General features: G+C 41.2%; 1 protein-coding gene across 2 annotated transcripts in view; it reads right to left on the bottom strand.

The window, feature by feature from the left end:
• Nucleotides 1-25,455, bottom strand: part of TSPAN4 (tetraspanin 4) — a 401,000-nt gene that overhangs the window by 232,678 nt on the left and 142,867 nt on the right. The gene's annotated exons all lie outside the window — the stretch shown is intronic.

Below are 25,455 nucleotides of genomic sequence, written 5' to 3'. Positions count from 1 at the left end.
GGCACTCCAGCAGTTTTGGTCATGCTCCTGTTCCTGCTGTTGTGCTGCTTCTTTCCACACCTTCAGAGATCGCATTCTCTGCATCCTCCTCCTGGTTCCCTGAGTGCTACCTCAGTTTGTCCTCTGCTGGACTCTCCTCATGCTTCACACCTCAGTTTCCTTTTGTAGTTTCACTAGCCTCTATCCTTTCTGTTCCTTCTCTTTCCCTTCCACATTTCTTCTCATTTGCAAACACAATTTCAGCTTGCCTGATGACTTCCAAAACACCACACCGTCTGTTCAAATGGAAATCTCAGCTTCTTTCCTCATATTTTTATGTGTGTGTTTAGCAATTACCACAAACTCATCATTACTAAAGCAGACATCTTAATTTTCTTCCAAAGACTCTCCTGCCCATTATCTTCTTTCCTTATGACTTCTGAACAATAACCATCTTCCTATTGCATCAGCCCATAACTTGAATATCATCGTCATCTTGGAGCTTGCTCTTGACTCTTGAATCTTGTATCTAAGCTCCACCTTAGCCTGGCAGATGGTTTCCACACAGTGTCGCTGATAGGCCATTCATAACATCCTGTCATCTGCAGAGATAAAACTCTCTTGACAGATTCAATCTTGTTCCACAGTTATTTATCCAAAATACTGCTTTAAAGGCCATTTTCCTAGACCATCCCTTTGGCAATGTTATTACTTTTATGCAAGCCTCTGCTCCTTCCCTTCTCTCTTTCACATGAATAATAAGTTACATCCACACTTCTTACATTTTCCACAGTTTACCCACAAGTCTCACCTCTTCTTCAATATCAAAAGATCAATTCTATTGCAGCCCCAGGGATTCTATCAGCTCTAGTCCAGAGTTTGAAAATATTTTATGCCCTGTGGGTGGCTTTTAGCTCCACTGAAGTCTGTGGAATGAGGGGGCCAAGATTTTGTCTTATAAATAATTTCTGAAATCAGTGGAATTATTTGCATTATGTAAAGTTAAGCATGTGCCTCAGGCAAGGTCTGCTTCAGAAATGGTTTGCTGGTATCATTATGCAAGTACAACCCATCCTGACACAATTGAAGCAGTTAATGCTATCATAGGCACAGCCTATAGCAATGACATTGTCTTTCATTGGTATAATTTATATTAGTGTGCTGAATTTTAAAAAGTCAATTATTTCAGCAAAAGCATTTCTGCCAATTGAAAGTCAACTGAATTAAGGCTGCTACTGGCACAGAAAAGTTCTAATAAACAAGCAAGCAAACAAATCACAACAAAACTGAATTCAAGAAACCTTCCTGACATAATTTAATCTAAGATTTTTTTAGGACTGGGACATGGGTATGAGAAAACCAGACAAATTATAAAATCTAATCCTAACATACCTGTGTATGATATGTATGTCGTTATACAGAGTTCAATCTAAAAAATAATTTTTTTCTGAAAAAGTATGGACTATTTGAAAAATTGACAGCCCAAGAAAAAAAAACATCATCAAGCTTCAGTGTAGAATGTGATTCCTCACACTACTGCAGAAACACATGTAAATCAGGAGATTAAAAGATACATCTGGGATTAAAGGACTGCTTAGACATGACATCATTGCTTGGCTTCTCCAGAGACTATCTGGAAGAGTGATGATATCACTTAATGCTTATTGCCAGAATTAGTCTTACAGATACAGACAGCACCAGCCACGGCAGAGATGTAATGATGATCTAAAAGTGTCCAATCCATCAGCCAGACACCAGCACTAGATCTCTACAATGCTAATGATATGCAAAGGAGCCACAATGATTTCATAGTACTCTAATGTTAAAAGTTTTAAATACAAAGTGGTGTTATTGATGTACGAAAAATACCAAACTTCATGTTCACACTGAAAGCTTAACTCTGGGTTGGTAAGTAGGACCATTATGCTTGTTTCCATCGTGTTATACTTATTTTACAGCTCTGCATTGTTACTGATTGCATTAGAATTATGTTAGTATAAACTTTTATAACATACTAAAAGGATGAGAATATATTTCTTTTTTTCCTGGCTAAACTAAGAAATCATTGGGAGACATTTTTGCAGCTGCTTTTAAAAATCAGAGCTCCTGTTTAAAAGCACTTCCTCTGCCTACTAAAATTTTCAGCCTGCGCATAAACCAGCGCAGTTGTTGAACTTGGAAGAAACATTTTGTATCGTTATGTACCAGCCAGTGGGAGGGACAGAGAAGCTACAGAATGATGAGGATGAGGCACCTCTCTGGAACCAGCAGCATTGCTGGTGCACTCTGCAAAGGAGCCAAAATGTGATGTTTCTGGATGTGAGACAATAATACAACTAAATGTAGATCAGCATTTCCTAAACAGAACTCAGGAAACAGAACATTGCTAATAGCAGATTCACAGCATTTGATGCTTTTTAATGAACGTGGGACCTGAGTGGAAAGGCATGTGTGTATTTCTATAGCCCTGTTTTTAGGGGGGTCTTTGCAGTTACTTACAGTCTGATATTTATCCTATTCTAACACAGAACAGCTACTTAATGCTAAAGCTGTTTTGTTCTACTTTAATAGCAATTTTTATGTTCCCTGAAAGCCTGGCAAAATTACACATTTATGTTCACTTATATGCATATCTGTTTCTTACCTACATAAATGGAAAGTTATCTATTCTTCCATTCTTCTTCCATAATTCATTGCAAATATTCAAGGCTCCAACAACTGCTATTTAGCCCTTCAGTCCAACACACACAAAAGGAGGGTTCTCTAACCCACAGGAGTCTAGGAATAACACTGTGTACTTTATGGAGGACAATCTTTCACTGCAGCAATTTGCAAAGCTCTACAAAAGCCATGAAGTTCCACAGCTCTGCGTATTAACATTTTAAGACAGAACAAAGGAGTTACAAATGACTCAAGGGAACAAGCCCGAGCTCTCAGCTTCTCAAGCAATGGATCAGACCAGCTCCTAGAAATGATTAGCTCCATTTATTCTGCAAATCCCAATGCTGCTGCACATTAGAAAATCAAAAGGGATTTGTGCGGTCTTGTGGACCATACACATTTTTAAGCCTCATGAAATTAAAGAACCTCCTTTATTTTACTGCAATTGCTTTATGCCTGCATAAAAAGTGTATTACTGAACATGCCTGTTTCTGGACTGGAAGTACCCTAACAGCTGTAGACTGACAATCTTCCACCAGAATGTATGCTCAGGGCAGAAACTACAGGACAAATATCCCAAGAGAGGCTTCCTTGCCCCTGTACAAATATATACACCCCGTTCAGCACAATGAGCTTACTCCTTTCCTAACTTTCACCCACACTCTGCCAAAAATCATCATATCACATCCTTTTATTGTGATTATTCAAAGTCATACTCTGAAACTGCCCCTTTTCTTTCTCTTCTTAGGTAACAACAGCACTACTCTTCTTTACTCCCAAATCCAGCACCCTCCAGGCGCTAACAGGAGGAAAACTCTGAAACACACATCCCAGGGGACATCACCAGGGAGGACAGCTTGACTAATTACAGTGATTAGACTAATGGGAAAAGATTATCTCATTGAAACAACAGGGCATTTGTCACATCCTACCCACTGGGAAAGGCTCACTTCCTATTTACCTCACTTTTCTATTTCCTTTTTCCCTTGCTATTTAGCTGCCCTACAGAGCCTGTGCCTTGCACTCCTGGCTGCAGGTGTTCCTGCAGCTGCTCCCTGGGCAGAGGGGACAGCAGAGTCCCTGAGAGATGGCTGCTGCAAGCTCTCAGGTGTGTCACCTGCAGTGAGGTGCTGAGCCCAGCATCTCCCCTGAGGCTCCCTGGAAGCCCCTGCAGGGCACAGTGCAATGACAACAAGAGGAATTAAAGCACATTTGCTGCTTCTGCCACACACCTCCCTGTACATTCCCTACATGCAGCTGTCCTTCCTGGCTCCTCTTGGGTGGCCTTGCTGCTTCCAGATGTTTCTTCTCTTCCAGGCAGCTGAGCTTTTCCTATTTCTGCCTGAGCCCAGCCTTGGGAAAAAACCTTTTCAATTTAAGGGCTTCCCGAAACATTCATTCCCTGTCCACCTTCTTTTCTTCCACTGTCTTGCTCCAATCCTAATTTCTTCCTTTAATCTGCCTGAAAATATGTGAATCTCTGATTTATCCCAGCTTGTCATGGGCTATCTCATACTCACCTTTGAAGTCATACAATGGGTGAACAAAACATCTGTATCTGACATCTCCTGCTGCCCTCTGGCACTTCAAATTAATAGGAGAAATGCATGTTTAGTATCAGCAAGCTCCCAAAAGGCAGTAAGGCAATTGTTTTCAAATAAAAACAGTTCACTCTGACAAGCTTCATCTCCCCATTCAGCCACCTTTATTCTTACTGATATGCTGTGTCCACACACAGGTCTGTGATTTTTCTCTCATTCCTTTCTGGTGGCTTATCATTTTTCCTGATAAAATGCCATATCCTGACTGCCTCAAGGGGTAGCTTCCCATCCCAATGCATGACACTGCTCACAGCTTCTACACAGGCCCATCCTTCAGTGCAAGTCTGACACCTGCTTTCAGCACATCACTGCTCTTACTGAGTCTCATTTTTACAACAAATGCAAGTGCAACAGCCACAGAAGGGTTTTATGACTTTCCTTTGTAGCCTCATTTTAGCAGCATGCTAACTTTGCATGTTTACACTGCTTATTTTCTTCCAACACAGCAGAAAGAGTAAAATTATACATTCCCAGAGGGGCTTTCTTTTGCTTATTACTTCCCTCTTTTAATGCATTTATTAGAGTTTCTGAATTAACAGTGGCAGATGCAGGCAAAGAAAGAAAATTTTAATTTTGCAAATAATAATGGATTACAATACATTAACATTACTGTAAAACCTACAAAGTGGGAGCACTCAAGGGATGTAGGAGCAATTAATGTACTTAGTTTATTTACCTAACTCTGGCACTGCTTGGGCATTCAGAAGCAACTCAAATTCTGTTTACACAGGCAGAGCCATAATGCTTCTTCACACACAAATAGCCTGTTCAGGAATTGGGGGACATCAGCTGCTTCAAGCAGAGGAAAATATAAAAATGTCAACTGAAGTAGCAACTTTAAACACATCTCTAAAACTTTAAAAACAGATTGCCTCCATTAAAAGAGTGGGCAAGGGTAAGGTATCAGTAAGGTTATGGTATAAAATGGTTCTCACTCTCAAGAGATCCATATTTGTGGTATTTTGAGAGATACTCTGTACCATTACAAATAATCACTGTTTATTATATGCTTTTATCATTCTAAAATGAGAATTTTCAGGAAGAAATAAACTAAAGTTAGACATAGATGTCCACTCAAGTTACAATGTAGATATATAACAGAGTCTCTAATTTCAAAGAAAAAAAAAAAAAAAAAACACTTAGAACCACAGCAACCAGTAGGATTGGGAAGAATTAGCAAATACCTCATTTAAATGTAATGTCAACATGTAACTCACAGAGCTGCCTCCTACACATCTGCAAAACTGATTCAAAGGCCCAAATTCATGCACTTTGACCAAAATAAGACTGGAAACAAAACTACCCAGCCCCCTGAGCATCCAGCTCTGTTTTAAGCAGCAATCACCATGGAAAGACAAGGCAACTTTGCAACCCCAAAAATTAGACTATTCCAAAATATTAGATTGATCTGCATGTCAAAATGAAGGTAATAAAGAAGGTGAGGATTCAGAGCCTTAGCTGCAATTGAAATGGGTTCAACTAAAGTCAGACAGAGGGCTTTGGTCATAGCTGAAGGGATGAAGATGCCATCCCATATGAGCAAAGTGCACCCTGGGAACTGATTTCTAACAAAACTCCAAAGCTTCAGTTGGTAAACATAAATGAGCAACAAAAATCAAGCCTCTCCAGCAGTGGAAAATGGCAACACAACTCCAGCTTGTGACCAGAGAGACACATGTCTTGATGGATTTATTATGCAATGCAGCTGATCCAAGAAAATGGTGAATTCTGGAAAATGGCCATGTGAAAAATGCCAAGGTACTGCAGAAACCTCAGCAGCTGCAGTCACCAGCAGCACCTTCTAGCTGCCACTAGGCACAGCAATTCCAGCAGCAAGCACAGGAGGAAAACCAGATGAAATCACTCTTCAATGGCAACGTTCACCCTGAGTGCTGGGCAGGGAGTCAAGAGGGGACACAGCCAGGACAGATGGCCCCAGGTGACCAAAGGGACATCCCACAGCCCATGGAGTGTGGTCAGCAATGAAACCTCAGGGAAAGCAGGAAGAAGGAAGGCTGTTTGCTGTTACAGCATGTGCCTTCCCAAGGAAGCATTTGCCTGCCTACAGGAAGGGACTAAACACCTGCCTGCTGATGGGAAGGAGCTCCTGGCTTCTCTGCTTGCACACTAAGCTTTACTTCACTCAAACTGATAATTTCTCATTTTTATTCTCCCAATTTTCTCCCCATCCCACTGCAGAGGGGCTGCAGGCAGTGAGCAATTGGCCAGTGGGTGTTCAGCTGCTGGCCAGGGTCAATCTACCACACATTCCCACTGTGTAACATACATAAATGGACTTTTTGAACAAATTAAGTTTAATTTAATGGATTTTTCTCTTCTAGTAAAAGAGCATGGACACACACACACATGTATTTAAAATATTCCCATTAATCTGCTCATATTTTTCCATCTGCTTTCCTTATTGTGAATGTTGCACCTGTTTTACTTCCAACTATGAGCTGATGGGTTTTAATACTATAAACCTGGTTCATATTGATTGATTTTCATTTCTTGATGCTACTGTGAAACTATAAAATCTCCTTTATTTCTGTTTTTAGTGCTTATATAGAGCTATCTGGAAATTACTTTATTTTTAAAAATCTTTTCTGTTATTCTGCTTTCTATTCAGATGCTGTGCTGCATAGTTTGAGTTGAAATTACAAAAGAAAAAAGTCTCCAATTTTTCAGCTTAATCAATAAAATGATAATAAATTCAAACACTTGGTTTAGGCAAAGGAATAAGGAAATCTTACCCATTTCCCAGCTTGGCAGATCTTGTCTCTACTCCTTACTACCTCAAAGCAAGTTTTCTCACTGGTCTTAAACTTGCTCCTGCAATTCTAACAGGATACAACTTTCCCTTTGCCTTTTGCAGAAGTATCTTAAATGTACAATTTTCAGAAACCAGTACAGCAGCAATAGATCTCTCAATTCTTCAAGAACAGTTTCAAACACTTTGCAGAGTTCAACTTTCAAAAGTGCTACTTCCTTTTCCCTTAGCAAACTGGGTCTCATTAAAAAGATTCAGGCAAAGTGCTAAAATAGCTTAAAAAATATCTTTGAGACCATCAGTGAGACTTAAGTTTTTGTTATTTCCACAAAACACCCACCTGCACCTTTATATACTGCAGTATCTTATAAATCTGATCCTGACTTTGGAAATCCATCATTAACATTTATAATTCATATACCTCAATCAAAACTTTTATCCAGTGAGAATATTTTCATTATTCTTGAGCTGTCTTTAGAATGACCCATGGCAGCCTGAGACTGACATTTTATTTCCAACCAGTATTTTACTCCTCTAAAAGGTGCCTGCAAATTAACTCAGCCAAGTTGCTCATTAGAACTCAGCTCCTGTATCCTAACAGGGTTTAACAAACAAGCAGAACTGAAACTACGTTTCAGTGGTTTAATACCAAAATTTTTACAAACGTGAATAAATCAGAATTAATGGTAACACTGTGCACACTATCTTACACAAAATATTAAACAGCTGGACCAGACATCCTACTGCAGTTATAGAGCCATGTAAGACAGCCTGGGAATGCCACAAATTAAAGCAGCAGTGTTAGTAGTCAGCTGGATGTAACTTGCCATCCATTAATAGTTTTAACCTCCATGAAGACAGCAGATGAGAGTCAGAAGTGACTCCAAAAAATCACTCCATTATTACTCACTGGTGGTATTTTCGTCATTTGCCTGTTCCCACACAGGCATGATGTCCTGGCTGTGATGACATTCTGGCACATCCATCCACAGTTTCTCCTGTCCTTGACAATGCTCTGCCATCTCTGAGGGGATGCTGAGGCAGAATGCAAGACCAGGATGATCTCATCCCTCTGCTGAGCATTCAGCTCTGCAATTCCAGTAATAAAACTGCTGAAGTGTTAAGCCAATTCCATGATCTTCTATTAGCCTAATGCAAAGTTCTTGTAATGACCTGACTCTCACAAGCCACCTCACTCCTTGCTGAAGAACAGGGAGACTTCTTCCCAGGGAAAACAAGTTTTGAGTTGTTCATCATCTGCCAATGTACAGGTGCCACGGTTTAACCCCAGCTGGCAACCATGTGCCACACAGCTGCCTGTCACTCCCACCCCCATTACCCTGCTGGAACTGGGAAGAGAAGCAGAAAAAAAAAATAGAACTCTTAGGTTGAGAGAAGAACATTTCAATCACTGAAACAAAGTAAAAATATTATAATCATATCAATGCAAATAATAATAAAAATAATAATAATTGCAATGGAAAGGAGAGGATTTTAAAGTCCCATGAAACACAAGTGATGCACAGCACATCATCCCCCCACTGACTGATGCCCAGCCTGTCCCTCAGCAGAGTTTGGTGGCTCCAGGCCAGCTCCCTCCAGTTTATATCCTGAGCCTGACATTCTATGGTGTGGAGCATCCCTCTGGTCAGTTTGGATCAGCTCTCCTGGCTGTGCTCCTTCCCAGTTTCTTGTGCATCTCCTTAATGGCAGAGTGTGGGAAACTGAAAAGTCCTTAATTTAGAGTAAGCATTACTTAGCAACAACTAAAACATCAGTGTTATCACCATTCTTCTCATACTAAACCTAAAACACAGAACTGTACCTGGTACCATGAAGGAAAGTAATTATTGCAGCTAAAAGCAGGACAATGGTCAAAAAAAGAATAAAAGCATTCAGCAGTATTTCCCTTGGTTGAAATGTAGGAAAAGCAGAAGGACACAATATTTGGGCAGGACATAAATATATTTTGGACAAAAATTAAGGACATCCCTTGCAATCAAGAAGAGAGAAGAGCTTTCCAGCAGATAGCTCAGGATAGCTGACACAAAAAATCAGTAAGTTTCTGCTGAAAATTCCCCTTTTTTACATATTCTTAAGGTTTTATCATTCTCCCATAGGAGATGACCAAATCCTGCTGACTTCTGTGGAGGAAGGCCAAAGGTTGCAACTGTTCAGATGGCTGCACTTTACTCCCTAAGAATATGAAATACTTTCTCTCTTGAGAAAAGCTACACTCAAAATGAGTAATCACAAGAGCCAAAGTCCTGGTATTGTCCCATAACAATTAAATACAGTGAAAACACAGCACAGTGTTATATATTACACACACAGAGCCTGATATTTTCTTTGCTTAGAGTCACCTACAGCTTCAGACTTTTTTCTCCATAAATCAACAAGGGGTTTTTTTTTCAATCCCTTTGAAAAGAAGTCTAAAGGCTATATTTCACAAAACAATGTCACAGTTGCCACACACTAACCACACACATCTAATCAAAAAGAGATTTTGTAGTCCACAAGCAAAAATCTGATCCTGAGCCGTATGTATCTTCCTGTTTCTGACCATCTTAATAGTTTCAAAACCCAAGCAGGTAAGTCTCCTGCCATCTGATGTCCAGCCTGTGCTTTCCCACACTATTCCCAGTGTTCTTGTTAGCACTGAGAAAGCACCTCTCAGATTTGCCTGCCTGTAAGAGCAGAGACAGCACCTGAAGGATACAGAATAGACTGTGTGAGCTGGAAAGGACCTACAACAACCATCTGACAAACTGCTGGCCAGCTCAGGGCTGACAGAGTCAAATCATGCTGCTGAAGGCATTCTCCAAACACCTCTCACACACTGGCACTGTGGGGCACTGACACCTCTCTGCCTGCTGCACTGTTTGACCATCCTCTCAGAAATCTCCCCAGTGTCTGCCTAAGCCTTCTCTGGTACAGCTTTGAATTATTCCCAGGGACCCTAGCACTGGATACAAGGGAGAAGGGATCTGCACCTCCCTCTCCACTTCTCCCTCTCTGGAAGCTGCAGAGAGTAAGGGGGTGGCCACTCAGCCTCCCTTTCTCCAAACTAGAAAAACACAAAGTCCTCAGCTGCTCTTCATGGGACACCCCTTGCAGCCCTTTCACCAGGTCTCCTATCCTCTGGATCCATCCAAGGATCCTTCTTAGACGGTGGGGCCCAGAAGTGTATGCTATACTCAGGTGAGGCAGCACCAACACTCAATGCAGAGGGGTGATCACCCTTTTTGATGGGCTGGTTTTGCTGTCTTTGATGCACCCCAGGGTGGAATTTGCCCTCTGGGCTGTCAGGGCACACTGCTGACTTCTGCTGAGCTGCTGCCAACCAGCACTCCCAGATCCCTGCTGCTCTCCAGCCACTCTTCTACCAATTTATATTTGTGCACAGCATTCCTTGATCCCAAGTGCAGCATCCAGCTAAATTTCACCTTGCCAAATTTCATCCCATTAATGACAGTCCAATGCTCCAATCCATCCATATCCCTCTTGCAAGGCCTCCTGTTCCTCCAGAGAATTAACAGCACCTCCCACTGTGGTACTGTCAGTGAATTTGCCAATGGTACAGTCAAATCCTGCATTCAGATCAGTGATAAATAAACTGAACAAGGCTAGGGCTGAACCCTGAGGAACACTGCTGGTCAATGGTTGCCAGCCAGGTTAAGCCTCATTCACTACAATCCTTTAAGCTCTGCCCTTCAGCCAGCAAAACACAAATCCCTCATCCCACAGGTGGTCAGCTTGTCCAGAAGGATGCTGTGAAGGTATCAGCATCAAACATCATACTTAAATCCAGAAAAATTACATCCTCTGCATTTCCTTCATCCATTAGGCAGGAAATCTTACCATACAAAGAGATCAAATTAAACAGGACTTGCCCTTTGTGAAACCATGTTCACTATACCTGATGACTGCAACATTCTTTAAGTGCTTTTCAAAACCACCCAGTATAATTTCTTTCCGTAGACTAACTAACCCTGACTTTTCCTTCCAGGAAAAGGTTAGACTAGCAGGTCTGTAGTCCCCTGGGTTTTCCCTCCTGCCCTTTTTGTAGATTGAAATAGTAAAGCAAATTAAAGCCCATAGTTCACTATCTGATCTCAGCATTGAGTGTGCTAGGGTGCAATCCCTATCACAATGAAGATCTAAGTGGCAGCATACAGGATTGGAGTCTCACTTTTTACCTAGATTACTTCACAAAGGGTCTTTTATATCTATATTTTAAGCCCTGTTTCACTTTCTCAGTGCCATGTGCACCCACAGTGCAGTGATACTGCATTTAAATTTCCAACTTGCAAGACAAGCTTGAAAATCACCTTCCTCCATAGTGAGTAGGAGGTATTTTCCTGCTGGAAACAGATAAATGTATCCAACTCAAAGTATAACCTGAATTTCCACTGAACGACACATTTTCTCCCCTTGGATTTTTACTTTAGCTAGAAGCTAAACTTGCAAAACATAATTTTCAAGCATTATTGTAATTCAAAATCATGAAAGATAAAATCATTAAGGTTCAATAAGACATCCAAGATCATCAAGTGACCTAGTAACAGCCAGGGAGGCTTTGTCCCAAACTGTGGTGATGGGACAAGGAGTAGTAACAAAATAATTTCAAAATTGAAAGAGGGAAAATTTAGGTTAGGTATTAGAAAAAATTTTTACCATGGGCATGGTGAAACACTGGAATAGGTTGATTAGGGAGCTTATGGATGCCCCACCCCTGAAAGTGTTCAAATCCAGACTGGTTAATGTCTTGAGCAACCTGATCTAGTGGGAGGTGTTCCTGTCCATGACAGAGGTGGGGATCAGGTGATCTTTAAGGTCCATTCCAACTCCACATTCTGTGCTTCTGTGTCAAATATTCTGTGATTCTATGTCAACTAAACCACAGCACTAAGTGCTGCCTCCAGCCATTCCCTAACACTTCCAGGAATGGTGATTCCATCACTTCTCTGGGGAACCCATGCCAATGCCTGGCCACTCCTCCAGTGAAGAAATTCTTCCTGATGTCCCACCTGAACCTGTCCTGGCACAGCTTGAGGCCATTCCTTCTCATCTGGTCACTGGTTGCCTGGGAGAAGAGGCTGACCCCCACCCACCTACAGCCTCTTCCAGGTTCCATCCCTTTCTTACACATGGGGATATCCACAGGAAACACACCTGTCCTTGTCCATGGAGGAGCTTTGCAATGGCAAATCTGGGGGCTTGCAGGCAAACCTCTCATTTCAGAGGTTGTAGAAATCTGATCTTCAGGGAACATCACAGGCAGAATTAGCACACATATCAGGTTGTTTTTGATGCAGATTGTGACTGTTCACTCAGCTTCAGCTCGTGGTTTGAGTCACACTGTTCACTCCTGGGCCTGGCACAGGCTGGGAGCAGCATCACTGGCCCAAACTGGGATCAACAGGTCCAAGGGACACAGGGCAGGGAGACAAAGGGGCCATCCTGCAGCTGCTCTGACCTGCAGTGTGCTAACCCCTGCAGTTCTCACATCCCTGCAAAGCACCTGCCTGGCAGCTCCTTCCAAATCCCCTAAGAGGCAGGAACACCACAGACCCAGCTTCCAAGCTGGGAAGTAAAATGATGTCAGCTTAACCAAACTGACTCACATCCAACACAGCAGAAGGACAGCTGAGGTTTTAAAAACAAAAAAAACAAACAAAATAAAATCCTACCTGGAGTCATATTTATAAACTTAGATCACCATTTCTGCCTGTTCTAGCTCAACAACTTAATCAACCTTTCTGAACTTGTGTTTTTTAATTCTAATCTTCAAAGCACTACATGAATACTACAAGACAGAATAGCTTATCTCAACATATTACGTCTTTCTCAACACCCATCACTTTTTATTTTCTCAAACTAAACTGGAAACCCCTTCAAACAGGATCAGCATTTGAAGTGAAACGTGCTATAAAATATAGAAAAACATTTTTCCCATGGAAAGAGGAATGCAATCAATTAAAATTCATCACTCTACACATCTTCAAGATATTTGTTTCAATATCTAAATTGTATGGAAGTCCTCCCTCTAGCAAAGTCACCTTTGTGGATGCCATTATCTTACTTTAGGAGATAAAAGCAACCTTGCTATACAAAGGCTACTCATCTGCATCGTTCAAATATGTGTATGTGATTTTTAGGCTCCACTGACACCTCAAGCCTCAGAGAATTTGGTGTTCATTCTGTTCAAAGTCAATGCCACGTGTCTGACAGTTGGTAAATTGAGTGTCTCGTTTCCTGGGCAGGATTCCTCCCTTGTTATCTTTCAGAACCCTGAAAAAGATTGCTTTCAAAATTGAACTTGCCAAGCCAACTGCTTCCCTCCTGAGCAATCTCCAGAATGTGTGCCTTCCAGACCGAGGTGTTGTCATTCTTTCCTTCATTTAGGGCACCTTGAGAGTCAATGCAACGAAATAAAACTTTGGCAGCCCACTGGCATAGATGATGGTAACTCATAATGCAATGGAATTGCATAAGCATTGTGCACACATACATCCATGCATTTAAGCACACACACCTCTGGCTATATGCCAACAAACACCTGGGGCTGTCATTGCCACTTGCAGACCTGGCGTTACCAGATCTCAAATGAAATCAGAAAAGTAGATGAAGCATAGCAAAGACCAGGCAGTGAGTTAACTGCATGGCATTTCTGCTGCCAAGCCAAAGATTTAAGATTTATACAGCAGCTTCTGCACCATCCAGAGTACTGAGCAATACTGAACAGGGCAAATGCAAGAGCTGGCACCTGCTGGTGCTTTGTAGGCATTCAAGCCTACAAGCAGATTCAGAAAATTAAGTACCTGGGTTTGTGCTCTGTTAGGGAAGTACAAGTTTAAACAGCAGTTTAAGGTAAAGAAATTGCATATGCAACTTCACTGAATTCCACATCTGAAGCCAAAGAATCTCAAATTGTCTAGAGGCTGAGCAACACTATCTTAAAGTGAGCAGTTAGCTTGTGGAGGGTACTCAAGAGACTGACAGAACCTGTAGGAAGCTTTTCATTTACTCCTTCAGGGAACCTGACTGTGCCCAAACAGCTCATCACACCAACAACTGTAGGTGGACAGGGATGAACAGGGGATTCACCCTGGGAGGGAACCAAACCCCACTCCAAGCAACAGGTAGGAATAAACATTATAACAAAGTACAGCAGCTCTGCAGCTGTGTCCAAGATAAAGAACTAATCAGTCAGAATCCACTATCTGGAATTGAATTGCCTTTCATTCTCAGGGCTTTCCCAAGATGAAGCTAACACTGGAGAGGAGACAAGGATTTGCAAAGACACCTAAAAATTAGCAGACATCATTTTCTTGTTAGCAAAGTAGATACAAAAGCAGAATATTTGCTCCTCACAGTCCCAGCTTGTGAGGTATTTCATATTGGGAAGGGTCTCAACTGGCTCAGCCATGCCCGAATTCAGGCTCCACCATGCCTGGAGGCATTTACTGCAGAGCATCTTTGTACTTGCTGCATTCTACACAGCACTAGGAGATGCTGGAGATCTTCTCACTTGGAAAGCAATTCTTCTAAATTGGAAAGAAGGCACAACACCTTCCCATCATGCTGTCATATTGGATTTTGAACTCTTTTTGACACTAGATTGTGTCAAAAAAGAAATAAAAATAAAAACGCAAATTGACAGCTTCTGCAAAGCTTGGGAACTTTGTTTGAACTCAATTAATCTGCTTTAGAAACTATTCTCTAACACCATCTGACATGCAGCAAAGAGCAGAGGTTCTCAAAAGGAATGTGGCTGCTGCCAAAGTTGGCCTCTGCTCCTCTTTCTTAGAGGCACAAAACATAATGGAAAAAAAAAAAAAAAAAGAAATAATACATCCAGAAACCATTAGGGGTATGGGAGACCACTGTACTCAAGGATTCTAAGAAATGAACATTGTGTTTCCACACTCTGCTTTTCTATAGGAATAGAGATATGTGTACATACAGATGACAAATACAAATATATTATGAAGACAATAAGCTGTCTTATACAGATTTCTACTCAATGTTTGCTTGACTGCAAGTAAGGTTGTAAAATATCTCGACATTTTTCCAGATGCGATATCAAATTGGTTAAAAAATTGTCACAATGAGCTCTGTCACAGATTTCCCACAGAACAAGGAGGCAAGAGAGAATGCTTGGAGTTCTCTCTGTTCAGAGTGACTGGTCTTCATGAGCATGTTTTTCTGTATCTTTGTACTACTAAATGTATTTCTGCTAATGATGTGCCCCAAAGATTTTAAAGGAGGTGGCACAGCAGCAGGTGGCAGCTCCAAGGGCTCTACTGATTTCTTTTGCCCACATGCATTAAATAAGAGCAGAAAAGCTACACCTTCCTATACATGTTTTATCCTCTCTAACACAGACACATAAGAGAGCTCTCCCATGCCTAGAGAGACTTATTAGCAGGGATAGCTGAAATTAAAGACTCCCTGGTAAATAATCTGGCCATCCTCTTCTGTCATTCCCAGTAAGATCTACTGCCCTCCTTGGGCTTTGCTGGCATGGCACCTCATGTTAACCTTGGCAATAAATGCTTCTAAAATTACAGAGATTTCCCATTGTTATCAGACAATAAGCACTATTAGTTATGTCTTTGCCAAGGCAAGGGGCAGAGGAGCACTGATCAGCCAGTGCATGTTAATGTCTGTGAGGATATTGCAATTTAAGTCCAAGGGCTTGCCAGATGTACATCAAAGGGCATGGCTAACATCTGCCAGGAGAAATTTCCATTTTTCTATCCCTTCAAATTCATAACAGAACTAGACAACAGCAGAATTACTCTTATTAGCAAGATTTTATTACTCAAAGCACTTTGGAGAACACTCTTTATACCTATGGAAAGCTTCATAACATGCTTGCAGCCTATTTTCTATATTTAGGCTTGAATACTGCAACTTGTGCAGGAATACTACCCAAAAAAGAGGTCAGTAACTGTTTAACAGAATTTCATTTGCTGTCATTTATCATATCAGGCTGCTGTTCAAACAGTAATATGAAATCAAGCTTGTTGAAATTAATCCATATGAAAAATGCCTATTTCCTGTCTCTACTTCAATTTCATAGTGACATGTCTGCTCTTATTAGATTTAGTACCTGATGAAGTCAAAAGAAAGAAATTCAAAAATGGCAAAGAATATCTAAATCTGTGCCACAGACATGTCCAGAAATACTAACTAAAGGGCTGCCTAAACTCCAAAACCCAGGATAACCCAAGTATCTTCCAGTTGCACATTATGAAAATTTAAAAAAATACTGAGAAGCTGTCTTCAGTCCTTCTATTAAACTATAAAGCCATAGATATAATTATTTGGCAAAATTAACAAAAAAAAAAAAAAAAAAAAAACTCTTCTCAGTACACTAGAAGTATTACTCAGTTGATATCAAGCAATTGCAAAGATTTAACCTCAAACAAAATTTCAAACAGCTCTCTAACAACAGAAAGACATGATGAGACTGTAAACAGACCTGGCATCTTCCAAAACTACAAACAGCATCAACATATTTTCAGAAAGGGTAAGCTTAAATTACTAAATTAATAGAAGTGTAATATGCATTTGGCCTATGAAAAGGACTTCCAGAATGCCAAATTCCTTTGATAATTCCACTGGCATAACTAGTTTATAAATTCATGATACGGACTAGATGACTCACTCTAAGCCTACCTTTAGTGCCTTCATACTGAAAACTCTTAAGACCATGATCAGATGAGAGCAGCTTCCATAATTATGACAGTCAGCATGAAGAGCAGGGGGTGGTGAGTAAATTAAACTTTAGCTACAATTTACCAGTCATATCAGGAGCTGGTATAAAATTACAGCACTCTATTAAGGCTGTAGTTCCACATAATTATTTTTACTCACTGCACATCTGATTTAAGAGAGCTAAGTCTCCCTCCCAGCTCTGCTCTCCTCACAGCAGAATCCACCTCCACCTTACTCAAGCTGACTCAGTTACTCTCAATGCCACACTCTAAACTAGAGCTGTGAAATCATGCTGATAAAATCATGTAAACATAAATAAGTGAAATGTTAATGAAGCTATGGCAGCTTCCCCAGATTTGAATCTAACCCTCTGCTGGTCATGAACTATAACTATTTATTGATTTTGGGAGTGTATTTGTGTTTCTGTCCTTTGTGTCTAAGCACTGACTGCAGGGAGACAGTGACACTGAAACAGACCATCACATTCACCAGCTCCCACTGGGTGCAAAGTGTTGGGGTTATTTTGGTCATTCTAATATCTATATCACACTTCCCCCTTAGCATGAATGAAAGGTGAGGGTGAACCCAGATGCTTGAATATAGTTTTAAACATACTGGAAGTAGCTGAATTGTCTCACCAAATTTCTGTGAACTTCATCCAAACAATAATGAAACTAAGGTCCACAGAGGTGATCAGCATTTTTAGTTTCAGTTTTAAATATTGCTACTCTGCCCTCAGCCTTGGCTAAAGCACAGTTCAGCCCTGCACTCCTCCTTTGGGTGCCTTGGAGAGAGCTGCTTTGGGGCTTTTTTGGGGGCTGAGATTCTACCAGCTGAGCTGCAGCATCAGTCTTGGAGTGACAGCAGAGCTCAGCATTCAGCAGCTCATGCCTTTGGATGAGCACAAATAATTCACAGGCCAGTGGGTGACTATGACAGATGGCAACCTCTGAGTGATGAAGGCCAAGCTCTCTGCTGAAGTGAACAGGGACAGCACGGCAGGAGACCAGGGAAGCAGGGAGCCCAGCCTATCCAAAGCCACAGAGCAATTCCTGTATATTAACAACCACTCATTTTCATTTCATCACAACCTTACAGCCTCTCCCTCCTTCCTCTCTCTTTACTTCTAACTTTCTCTCCTTCAGTATTCTTCCCTTGCCTTTTTCCAGTCTTTTCTATTAGACACATCTCATTCCCTCATGTATCACTCCATGGGATGCACTGACCTCCTCCTCTCATTTTCTGAGCCAAATATCCTTGTCTGACTTAAGAGATGTTTCCACATTTAAACTCTACAGTTATGAAAGATGGTGGCAAAGGGTGGGAGGTTTGTGGAGTCAGCACACAGATACACAGTGCACAGTTTCAATCTGTGGTAACAGATTTCAGATGGAGCACCAAGAAGGCTGTTTGCTTCTGCTAGTTTAAATAAAATGAAAGGCCACAATTCTGAACCTGACTCATTACTGGGCACAGTCTGAGCTACTTTAGGCAAGCAGTGAGGTGCAGAAGCAATACCAGCTGTAATTGCTGTAGGTCCTGATACGCTTAGAAATTAATCAAAGCAGTTACTGCAGAATACCTTCAAGTGATTTCAAGAGTTCAATTTCTACATAGACACTCTCACCCCAGAAAAAATGTCCTCATAGGGGATAATATCTATATAATTAAAGTAGCTTATTTTAGGAAAAGTCCAGGAACAGACAGACCTTAGGATTTGGCTGATCACACTGTGAAAACTTTCCAATCCAATTCACTTTCCCTATAGCTTTGTTCATTTTGTTTCAACTTCATTTCAAGTCTTTACTGGCTACTTAGGTCACTTCCACCACAACCTGTGATCTTACACAAGAAACCAGAAAAGAAAAAGTATCCACTGCATAGAGGAGAAATGGGGATAAGGATGGGCAGGGCTATAGAATACAGCATTTCCACATCCAGCAATCAGCCAGAACAATCTGTGGGTTGAAACCAGAAGATCTCTCGTGACACCAGGCAAGGAACTAATGTACAAAGCTGTAACACAGTGCTGCTCTACACCAAGCAAGCAGAAGACACAGTGTCCTCCAGGATAATACTGTTTTAATCTCTCTTTTTTCCAAGTTGACCTGAGCTTAACTGAAGGAGATGGGTTTGAAGTTTGTTTCAAATCTCTTTAAATAAAAGAAAGTCTTTGAATTGAAAAGACAGTGGATCAGGGCTTTTGTGTGGCTGCTGTCCCTCACTGTGAGACTACACCCAACAGCCAAGAAATAAAAAGGGAGGTTCTGCCTCCTTATTACCTTGCCCCCTCTTCTCTGTGCCTGATGAAGTCCTGGTCAAACTGAGGGGGAGAAGAGCTTATCTGCTATTGTAACAGAGGAAAAACATCACATCTCATGCCTATAGAACCCTATTGATTTGAACACCACTGAGAAATTCAAACAAATAATTGCCATCTTCTTTTAAAGATGGGCTTCACAGTGAAGAAAGGAAGAATTAGTTGCACTGCTAACCACCTTGCAGGACTTGTTTTTCCACCTGGTTTGTTTCCACCATAGAGTGTGATTTGTGCAAACTTCTCTGTTCAGAGCACAGAGCTTTTTTCCTTCCCTTTTCCTGAACTCCAGGAAAGATTCCCCTCCATCACAATCACCCTAGGTTACACTGGCAGAGCTCCAGAGGTAAACAAATACTGATCCAAAGCATTCTCTCAGACCTCTTGCTACACATCCATTCATAAGGAGTTCAGCAGAAAAAAAACCAGTGATATCACTGACAGTGTGGCACATTTCACCACAGAAGACACACAAGATGTGTAAAAAGTAGAGGTAAGAGATTTTTTTCTGAAATACTAACTAAAGGGCTGCTAAAACTCCAAAACCCAGGACAACCCAAGTATCTTCCACCTGCACATTATGAAGCCACTTAAGTGCCTTTGGTAAAACATGCAATGCTTGAAAAAACATCATGTCAGAAATCCTAGCATTTTCCACATGCATTACACCCACTAGCATCACCTTTGTGACCTTTTCTCTTGGAGGTCTCCAGGGAGTTCAAAGACCAGCTTGGAGCTACACTGCTATTTGTGTTGGTGGCTACAAACCCAGCTCAGACCCAAGAGCTCCTTTTTGTGCTCTCCACATTGTATCTTTGCAGCTGAATATTTTCAAAAGGGCTCTTCACTCAAATTTTCAGAGGAGCTCTGGTGCACCACTGAAGCAGCTGGAGAGGGGCAGAGCTGTTAAAAATGTGCTTGGAGCTCTGCTGCCCCTGGGATGACACCAAAGGTCAAACTTTCTTAGTACTTAATGGACACACAGTATCCTAAACATCTGGAAAACAGAGCCACACATTTAAGAAATCATGAACTGAGTTGGTAACTTTTACCTTGTTCTTCTGTAAGCATTAAATACACCCTAAATCAGAAAGCAAATATTCAGTGCCATCTCTGACCACATGAAGTTGTTCCTGTTTTTAGTCTCTTTACCCACTCTGAGCCAATCTTGTCACCATTGCTTTCAGAAGTCTGATTTTATCTTTTTATCACTGCTGCTACAAGGCAGCTGACTGCAACGAACATGTCTGTAATGAAATCAGTTGACCCAGAAAAGAAGTGGTAACACCAGCCTAGATTAAAAAACAAGTACAAGTAGATGTTCTCTCTGACTGCAGGCAGTCCATGCTAAAATGCTGGAACAATACAGGCACTGTAAAAGAAAGTCCCCTGAATCTGCCCCTATGTCAGGTTGCAAAGCTTTCCTAAATATTCCACAGGTTTAAGCATGTGAGTAATCAACTTAATGGAATTAAAATAAGCAAGAGTGCAATTACCTTTGCTATAAGAAGGCCTAAAATTTTCTGTTATATTATCCTCAAAAAGCAAAAGCTTTCTTAGATGTATTTTTCAAACAAAGCAATTTACTTTCACAGGCTCCAGCTTTTTAAAAATGTGGGTATTCGTTCACTGACACAAAACTTGCTTAATAATACATGCCTGCTCTACTTACTTGCTTCATTTACCTTACAGTTCTCTCTAATATGAGGAAAGCTCCTTCTTGAAAGGACAGATTTTTTATGTGCCAAGCCCAGGATTTACCAGACTCCAAAAACATGGTAGCAGCACATGTCCTCATCCAGGCTTCTATTAATCAGATGGTTTTTATCTTCTCTGACTTGAAATTGTATGCAAAGTAAAATAGTGCTCTCACACACAGAAGACTGCAAATCCACCTCAACTGGTTTTCCCTGCTTATCAGACTCCAAGCTTTCTCCCAGCCTCTCAATAAATCCCTCCTATTCACAGTGTCTCCCAAATATCATAATAAAAATCCAAATATTTATCTTGCATTCCCCAATGGAGAGTGTGTGGGCACACATTAAGTTGGAATCAGGAAATTATGAAGCAGAGAGAACTGGACACCAGAACAGCCATAAAATCACTCAAAATCACTCAAAGCCATTAAATTCAAGAGCTTTCAGCTGCTGCCAAGCATATCTGAACTAGCTAAGGAAGAAGTTCAGTTTAAAATGGTTCTAATTCCTCCAGGTAAAAGGGGTTTTTGTTAACATACTGCAGTTACCATTACAGCTCACATTGCCAACAGTACACATCAGCAGTGACACCCATGAATATTTTAAATTACATCTGTCCTGCTGCTCACTGCTAGGTGTGCTCTGGGAGCAGGAACCCAGCTCCACTCCATCCTGCTCCCTTCCTGCACTGCTTGTTCATGCTGAATGCAGACAGTGGGAATGCAGTGCCAGAGGAAGACAAAGCTCAACCTCAATCTCCCATTTGAGAGGGAAGGTGTGCAGGGCTTAAAACTGCTTTGTGGGATTGAAGAATAAGCAGCTTACCACAGAGGGTCTGAGATAGTGTTTGTAGTCAAATTCAACCCTCTTGAGCACAAGGCCAGAATTCTTCTTTACTGCAGAGCTGACACTCCAGTCTGAGAGTTCGTATTTCATAGTAAAAAAGTAATGAAAGGAGTTCCCATATTTCCTGGTTAACATTTCAGCTTTCTAAAGGGTAATAAACCAATATCTCCCTATAACAACAGATAAGTCAGACAAATAAAATGTCAAACCACTTTAGAAATAAGCTAGTCAAGATAACAGAATGAATCTCTTGAGTAGCCATTAATAGCATTTGGCAAAGATGATTCCAGAGGACAAATGATATCTAACACAAAAGGATGTGCTATTTTTGTATCTCCTCTTTAAAATTAATTTAGTGCTGACAGGAAGATACCTGCTTATTATCTAAAACCTTCCCCACATCCTTAGGAGGAATGGTACCACTAACAGTTCTGTGAAAAAAGCCAAAGCAGAGGCTGCATGGTCAGACAGAGGGAGCCCTGTGCTGAGACTCAAGGCCAGGAATCTTTATCCCAGTTCTCCTGCCAGCCAAGTGACCATGGGGGCAAACTGCTTTCCCTGCCACATATCTGCAGTGTGAAGTTATCACATACTTCACAAAACATTGAGATGTATCAGCACAAAGCGTGCTGCAAGAGCTCTGTGTTTTCATTACCACAAATTCCCCAGCTGCACAACTAACATAAAGGGAATAAAAAAGCAGCTAAGTTGTGAGCAAATAAGCAGCTAAGTTGTGAGCAAAACAGCAATATGGGATACAGACATACTTATTTGCTTGCATTGCTTCCTGTGAAATAAAGACAACAGTAAGAGCCCATACTAACAATTACTCAGCGTCACAAAACAAGAATATATCAGCTAGACCTAACTTTTCCTATTGTGTTCTCTGAATGACTTGCCATTATCACTCTAATACAGCATGAAAAATACTCACTCTTCAGCTTCTATTTTTTGATTAACCAGGTGCTCTGGGAATTACTGTCTATCCCCATTTGTAATTACAAGTTGTTATTGCCATTTTCAATGTGAATTGCTGGCAATTAAATCTATTTGGAAAGAAATAAACTTTTTTTCTTCCATAGAAATGGCTTACTTATTTTTAAAAATAAACCAGACCTGTTAGGTTAAAAAGCTAATTCTGATCTTTCCTTCTGCATAGTTTTGATTAAGTTTCCTCATTTTCCATTGGTTCTCACAAGAATTGAAGAAATTCATCTCTCATAAGGCAAGTGGGAACTCTGGAGAAGCCTGCAGTACGGTAATGAAAGCTCTTGCAGCAAGTTTTTCATAATAGCAGTTATTCTCAGCATACCCAGCCCTCTGAGCTGGAAGGCAGAGATGGGGAGCAGAATGAAGCCTCATAATCCAGGAGAAAATGCTCAGTGACCTGCTATGCATCTAAACATACACAATACATACATACAGGCCCTGACAGGATCCACCCAAGGGCACTGAGGAGCTGGTAGAGGAGTTTGCCAAACTACTTCCAATCATTTGTCAGCTGTCCTGCTGAACCAGGGGGCTCCCAGCTGGCTGAAGTCAGCAACTGTACTGCCCATCTACAGAAGGGTCAGGAGGAAAATTTGGGGAACTACAGACCTGCCAGCCTGACCTTGGTGCCAGGGAAGGTCAGGGAACAGATTGTCTGGAGTGCCAGCCTGTGGCACATACTAGACAGCCAGGGGATCAGGCCTGGCCAGGATGGGTTTGAGAAAGGCAGCTGGGAGGCTGCTTGACCAGCCTGATCTCCTTCTATGACAAGGTGATCCACTTAATAGATGGGGGAAAGACTTTGGATGTGTCTACATGGGCTTTAGTAAAGCCTTTGACACTGCTTCCCACAGCACTGTCCTGGAGGAGCTGGCTGCTCATGACTGGATGAGTGCATTGCTCACTGGGCAAAAAGCTGGATGGATGGCTGGGCCCAGGGGTGGTGGTGAGTGGTAGGTAACAAGTGACAGGATGAAGGAAATGGCCTAAAGTTGCACCAGGACAGGTTTAGATTAGATATTAGGAAAAACCTCTTCGCCTAAAGGGTGGTCAGGCTTCAGAACAGGCTGCCCAGGAAAGTGCCGCAATCATCATCCCTGAAGTCTCAAAACATGTGTGGATGAGGCACCCCAAGTGACATTAATATGGTGGTGCCAGGTTATTGGTTAGGCTAGATGGTCATAAAGGTCTTTTCCAACCTCAACAATTCTATGAAACTAAGTTCTGGGGAATGCAATAAGCAAATCCCCAGCTGATGGGCTGAGGAAGGCATTTTTGAAGACTGTCTTGCACAGTGCAGTTCTCCCTTGGCTGAGGCACACACAGATGAGCAGCAAGGAACTCTTGGTTTGCAAATATTTTCCCTGGTCCCAGATTCCCGGTCCTTTGCTAAAATTTTGGGCTAAGAATCAGAGTTTCACCTTCAGGACTTCCATTGCCATTTATAGCTGGAAAAGTGCTTCTCAGTTTAAGTTTTTTTCACTTCTTATTGATTACTGCTGTCAAAGGAGCCTGTAGGTTTTCTCCATCCTGTCAGCCCTAAGGTGTTTAGTATGGCACACCAGCCTCCTTGCCAGCAGTGAGGCAAGAAGCACGAAGAGCTAAAGAAAAACAAACACTGGCAGGGAAAGTGAAGCATTATTCCTCTCCATGACTCCACTCCTAACATCAGGCAAGCAGGTAGGAAGCCTTTTCATGGCACAAAGATCCTTTTAAATTCCTCAGAATCTACAACCTGACAGCTTCTGGTCTAGACTCCTTGTCTGTGTGCAGGTACTACACTGACACAGGCAGCCTTTCCCCTCTCTTTGTGTCAGTGAAAGGAACAGCACAGTGTGCCATTTCTCCACAAGGTCATCACCTTGTCTGTACAGCAGAAGTGACTATTCTGGTTAAATCTCACCTCCCAGTGACAGTACACTTGAGATAACAATTCACACTACCTGATTTCCATGGTGAAATACTGGGAGAGTCACATTTCTTTTGTATGAAGTACATGCACTTACTATATGAATAACCAAACACATTCACTGTCAGCCCAAACAGATGCCCCCAGCACTCATTCACCACGTTTACCCAAAAGGCCCTACACTAGGAAAAAAAGCACTTGTCCTTAGTATGAAAAAACCACCTTAAATATTCAATATAAAGAATTTCTGCAGAGGAACAGATTTTGCTTGATTTTTTATTTTCCTGCACACTTTATACAGCAATTCTGTGCACAGTGCTGTAAGGATGAGCAAGTAAACATGGTCTTAAGAGCTGTATCCTCCAAATCATACAGTCATCCTGTGTGAATATTTACAGCAAAAAATAAAAAAACCTCCCACTCTTCTTCAAACCTTGCCTGGAAGCTCTGCTGAGTTAAATATATAACAATACAAAACCAACAAAATCACTAACAATTCACAAAATCGGGTCAGTCCAACTGCTGAAGGTTTCTGTTTGCTGCATCTCCTTGGCCTAAACCTGTAATTCAGTTTGAGAACTGAAAGCAAAGTTGGGAAAGCAAATTTTGACACAGTAATATAGCATATAAAACAAAAAACCCTAGTCCAATTAAAGACTATATTATTAGGTAATTTATATCCCCACCAACAACAGCTACACTCCCTGCTCCATTTAATTGTAAAACCTACATGGACAGAATAGCCCTTTTGAGGGGCCTGTGTAACAACAGGTACTTTAGTTTTCACAGACAAAATGAAGGGAGAAAAAATAACAAAAAGAATTATTTTCTAGGATAAATCACTGAGATTTTATTCATTTGATTGACACAGAGTAAGGTTAACAGATCTTAATTCGACTAATATAGTAACTAACATGGAATTCATAGAGTCAAAGATAAATATCAGAACCAAAGAA

The sequence above is a fragment of the Erithacus rubecula genome (genome assembly GCF_903797595.1).
Source record: "Erithacus rubecula genome assembly, chromosome: 6".
NCBI lineage: Eukaryota > Metazoa > Chordata > Aves > Passeriformes > Muscicapidae > Erithacus > Erithacus rubecula.
The sequence above is the reverse complement of the archived record's forward strand: the minus strand, read 5'-3'. Positions and strand labels throughout refer to the sequence as shown.